At 39.1% G+C, this 5,757-nt stretch overlaps 1 protein-coding gene across 1 annotated transcript in view; it reads left to right on the top strand.

The window, feature by feature from the left end:
* LOC107748243 (serine/threonine-protein phosphatase 2A 56 kDa regulatory subunit gamma isoform-like) overlaps nucleotides 1-5,757 on the top strand; it is an 11,975-nt gene that overhangs the window by 2,883 nt on the left and 3,335 nt on the right. The window lies entirely within an intron of this gene.

The following is a 5,757-nucleotide window of genomic DNA, read 5'->3' as shown; positions in this document are numbered from 1 at the left end:
GCATCAATACTCAAGTCTTCAGTGTCACATGATCTTTCAGAAATCATTCTAATATGCTGATTTATTATCAGTGCTGGAAACTGTTGCTGCTTCATATTTTTAATTTTTTTGGAACCTGTGATACTTTTTTTCAGGATTCTTTAATGAATAAAAAGTTAAAAAGAACAGCATTTGCTTAAAATAGAAATCCTTTCTAACAATATACACTACCGTTCAAAAGTTTGGGGTCAGTAAATTAATTTTTTTCTTTCTTTTTTGAAAGAAATTAATGCTTTTATTCAGCAAGGATGTGTTAAATTGATAAAAAGGGATGATAAAGACTTTTATTGTTAGAAAAGATTTCTATTTTAAATAAACTGTTCTTTTTAACTTTTTATTCATCAAATAATCCTGAAAAAAGTATCACAGCTTCCAAAAAAATATTGTGCAGCACAACTGTTTTCAACATAATAATAATCAGAAATGTTTCTTGAGCAGCAAATCAGCATATTATACTGATTTCTGAAGATCATGTGACACTGAAGACTGGAGTAATGATGCTGAAAATACAGCTGCGCATCACAGAAATACATTACAGTTTAACAGAGATTCACATAGAAAACAGTTATTTTAAATGGTAATAATATTTCACAATATTACTGTATTTCTGATCAAATAAATGCAGCCTTGATGAGCAGAAGAAACTTCTTTAAAACACATTACAAGTCTCACTGATCCCAGCTCATTGCTGATCTCGACTGCATCAGATTAGTTCATCCTAATCAGCAGCAGGCCTTATATTAAGAATTGATGCTCCACGTGGATTCTGGTCTTTCTCTTAATGAGCAGGATGCAGCGTGATGCATAATTTAGATCTCAGCGGATGCTGGTGATTGTTGACCCTGCATCTCAATGACACGCTGTCTTCCAGATCATCTACAAGACACGCTGAGTTTGTGTGTCACGCTTCTGTCAAAGCCATGCTTTTCTGACACCAGAAACATGCTCTCATAGTCACCTTTAGTGCTTTATACAGTACAGATCGCATCAAAGCAGATTTACAGTAATAAACAGGACAATAACAGAATCAATGATGGAAACTCAACCCTACAGAAGACAGTCATCATCCAGCTTCATTCAGATCAAGTTTTGTTCTGTCAGTCAGTGCAGTCATATTGATAAATTACTGAAAGTTAAGATCCTATTTCAAATCACATTTCATTTGGACTGTACTTGTGTTCAGCGATCAAATGCCTTGTTGACTTGCATCCATACATGTTTACACTTTGAATGTAGAGCAAGTAGTGTTGCTTTGGATTCTGTATTTGCCACTGTAAATGTTATAAATCGTTCATACAGCAGATGTCACAGGAGATCCTGTTATACAGTAAATGCAGAAACATCCTTCTGTTTAATAATGACTCTGTTGTCTTCTGTAGAGCGAATTTGAATCTTCAAAGCAGAATTTGCAACATTAATAACATTGTTATTTTCATGTTTATCACTCTGAGCAATCTGTGTTGTATAAAGCGCTAGAGAAATAAAGGTGACTGGACTGGAAAACCACGGAGATTTCAGTCCTAATCTAATCTAGACTGCTGTGAACATCTCAGATCCTAATGTAAAACTGAAGGTAGGCTGTTTCTGTAATACAGCTTGTAGTTTTCATGACATTTGGTGTGATTTGAAAAGGAGCCTGTGGATGAGAAGGGGTTTTTTAGTCAATCAGAAGAGCTCCGTGTGCTGCAGTGTTTGCTGTTTTAGTTGCACAGGTATATTTGACAGCACACATGTGAGACTTTGCTGCGTTCAGTTCAGGAGTGATGCAGACTCTCAGTGCTGTTGTTCAGTGTTTCTCTCTGTTTGTTTTCTCAGACTTCAGCAACACACACACACAGACACACAGAGTAATGAGGCGTGACGGCTTTATATGCGTGCTGGAGAGGCCCGTAAGTCCCGCCTCCTCCTGGGCAGGAGACCAATAGGCTTCCGCCTGCAGGGGCAGTCTGCTGATGTCACGGCTCTTGTGTGCAGTGGACCAATGGGCTCGCGGCTCCCGCTGACATCAGCCAGCACTCGGTTCCTCCAGCACACAGCTTCGTTTTCTGCTCAGCTTTTGTGTTTAAATGGAGGCTGCTCTGGCGCTGTAGGAGCTTCTGTGTTTTAGCTGCGGCGCGCACTGACATGCAGCTCGTCTGAGGCATGATGGTCGTAGACGCTCCTAATCCCAACGAGCCTGTGGCTCTAATGCACTTCAGAGGTGAGTGATCCGGACCCGTGTCTCACGTTTGATGGGCTGTGAGGGTCGCTCGGCTCGTGTCCACGGCTCATTCTGTGTCATTGAGGCGCTGCTTGAGACGGAGAGCTTTAGTTAGCGTCTCCTGCCCATCCCCCCCACTCCAGCAGTGATGTCACAGGAAGTGAGGTCACGGCTGAAGGAAGGGTGTTGTGTGTGTGTGTGTGTGTGTGTGTGTGTGTTGCTAGGGTGTTTTGTGTGGTCACTAGGGTGTTGCTAGGGTGTTTTATGTGGTTGCTAGAGTGTTGCTAGGGTGTTTTGTGTGGTTGCTTGGGTGTTCTTTGTGGTTGTTAGAGTGTTGCTAGGGTGTTTTGTGTGGTCACTAGGGTGTTCTGTGTGGCTAGAGTGTTGCTTTGGTGTTCTTTGTGGTTGTTCTAGTGCTGCTAGGGTGTTTTATGTGGTTGCTAGGGTGTTCTGTGTGGTTGCTAGAGTGTTGCTAGGGTGTTGTGTGTGTGTGTGTGGTCAATAGAGTGTTGCTAGGGTGTTTTGTGTGGTCACTAGGGTGTTGCTAGGGTGTTTTATGTGGTTGCTAGAGTGTTGCTAGGGTGTTTTGTGTGGTTGCTAGAGGAGTGAGTGTGAGAGGAGTGTGTGTGTGAGAGAGAGGAGTGTGTGAGTGTGAGAGGGGTGTGTGTGTGTGTGGAGTGTGTGTGTGTGTGTGTGTGAGAGGTGTCTGTGTGTGTGAGAGGTGTGTGTGAGTGAGTGATTGAGTGTGAGGAGTGTGTGTGTGTGTGAGAGAGAGGAGTGTGTGTGAGTGATTGAGTGAGTGTGAGAGGAGTGTGTGTGTGATTGAGTGAGTGTGAGAGGAGTGTGTGTGTGATTGAGTGAGTGTGAGGTGTGTGTGTGTGTGTGATTGAGTGTGTGTGTGTGAGAGGAGTGTGTGTATGTGTGTGTGTGTAATAATATTAATAATAATAGTAATATTAATAATAGCTTTTACATTTAGTCATTTAGCAGACGCTTTTATCCAAAGCAAATTACAAATGAGGACAATAGAAGCAATCAAAGGGTTTATTGTTAGGTTAGAGTTAGGGAAGGGTTGGTTATGGTTAGGTTAATGTTAGTGATAGTTAAGGTAAACTTTAAATGTCAAACCGTACAAACACACTAATGTGAGTCCAGAAGCTTGATTAGTTTGATTTAATTAAACGAGAGTGAAGGACGAAACACACGGATGTTGAAGTGCTAGCTCATCACGGAGGTTTGTGCTCAATGTCAGGATTCGTTTTGGTTATTTAATGACTGAAACTGACCATTGTGTATAGGGATGCGCTGATACGATAACAGATATTTCTTTATATTTGAAAACCGATAACCGATATGTTGGCCGATATATCGGAATCCAAATGTTTATTTCATTTTAAGCACCTGATCACAAAAAAGTCTCACCGTTAAAAGTCATGTCTGAAATACTACAACATAAATCAAACATATACAGTACAGCAGCCTAGTTTGAACCAGTGCAAGTTTTAAAATTTATTTTACACTCCTATTACCAGCTTTTTAAAAAAGTAATTGCCTTACAAATAGATAAAAATATGCTTAATGCAAACAACATTACTTACGTGTAAAGAATCAAAATGCATGTGTGCCATGGATAAATACAACCGAACGGCCTCCGCACAAACAATAATGCAATTATTTCAATTAAACCATATTGTTGGTGAAAATAATAAGATAAAAATAAAAGTGGCATAATGCATCAGCTATTTTGAAAAAGAAACATCTTAAATTAACTCCACTGTTTCAAATAGCAGCACTGCTGAATGAACACCGCTAAACTGAAGCGCTGTGTTAGCAGCTTAATTAGGCCATATGAGAATCAGATATTTATACATCATAAACATAATATTACAACTCATACGCACATGCACAACATGCCTGCATGAAAGACTTGCCCTGCACATGTTGCACTTAACTGTATTTTCCTTTTCAAAGTGATTCCTATAATATTTCAAGTAATTAAAAACCATCATGGCGAACAGTGTGCATCTGAAGAGTCTCTGAAGGAAATATTATTTATTATTATTAATCAGCTTTCATATACCAGCCAGATTATCTTATCGGGCCGATAACGATAACAGTAAAAATGAACATTCATCGGCTGATACCGATAACTCAGTGATGCTGCTAATTTTTTCTCATTTTTTTCTCAAGTGTTTCAAGCTCTTTTCATCTTATAATCTCTGTCATCCACACAAATATGACTTGGCTGTGTTTCTTGATCCAGGTTGTGAAGAGAAGTGAGCCTCAGTGACATCAATAAAACCGAATGTGTGTTTGTTTCTAACAGAAAGTCCTTTTTCACTTTACTCTGTGTAGTTAGTAAAGCTGATGTGCTGCGATTAGTCTGATTAGTGCTCAGTTATACATGTAGCTGTTTCATATCTAGTTATATGAAAATGTTTGCATGTTGCTGACTGGAAGTTAAAAGAGTGAAAATCCTCTGTGTTCTGTATATTAGACAGATCCATATTATCATAATCATAACAGACAGGAACCACTCTGGAAGATTTGTTTTTAATGAAAGGTGAGATGAATAATAAAAGAGATCATAAGAGAGTTACTATCTGTGTTTAAACGTGTGACGTGATTAGTCCCGTCTTATAACATCAGTCCAGCTCAGATCAGCAGGGCTTAAGAAGGTTAGTCTAGGTTTTGATCTCAAACCATGTTGAGAAAGGGACTGGTTAACCTCTCTCTGTCTAAACAGCCGTTCAAACGAACCAAGACGCGGAACGCAAATACACAAGAAACCTTTATCACGATTTAAGTGAATGCATTTGCAGCAGGTCAGTCAAGTCACATTTACTTCCATAGTGCTTTATACAGCGCTGTGTCAAAGCAGCTTCACAGAAATAAACAGAATCAATTATGAACTCAATTATGGAGACAAATTCAGATTCTGCTGTAAAGCGTTTTTATTCAAATCAGTCCAGTTCAGTAACAGTTCATCTTCCGCTATTTAAAGCAGCTCTGCAGAAGACAATAGTGTCATTATTCAGTTCAGTCCAATAACGGTGTCAGATGTGATTCAGCTGATCTCTGAAAAGAGATATTTTTTATGCATGTATTTCCCTCCTGTAGCAGCGAAAGGGAAACGATTGAGATGTATGTTGTGATTGTTGTGCAGTATAATCAGCTGTGGAGTTCTGCTGATCACATGCACTGACAGCAGTGCTGGGGAAGTTACTTTTAAAAGTAATGCATTACAATATTGCGTTACTCCATAAAAAAGTAACTAGTTACGTTACTTAGTTACTTTTTATGGAAAGTAATGTGTTACGTTACTTTTTAAATCTGGACAGGGCTTGCTTGTTTGTTTTTAAAATAAAAAAGTTCTATTTTTGGCAAATACTGTATAAAAGCCTTTTCACACCAAAAGTGAAAAGAATAAGCCTCAGGCTGAAGGGAAAGTAAATGTACGTCCGTACAGTAGAATGCAGAAGAAGAAATTTCAACACACTTCAGCAATAAAAAAAAAA

This window comes from Sinocyclocheilus rhinocerous, unplaced genomic scaffold (genome assembly GCF_001515625.1).
Source record: "Sinocyclocheilus rhinocerous isolate Xijiao unplaced genomic scaffold, SAMN03320098_v1.1 scaffold740, whole genome shotgun sequence".
NCBI lineage: Eukaryota > Metazoa > Chordata > Actinopteri > Cypriniformes > Cyprinidae > Sinocyclocheilus > Sinocyclocheilus rhinocerous.
The sequence above is the reverse complement of the archived record's forward strand: the minus strand, read 5'-3'. Positions and strand labels throughout refer to the sequence as shown.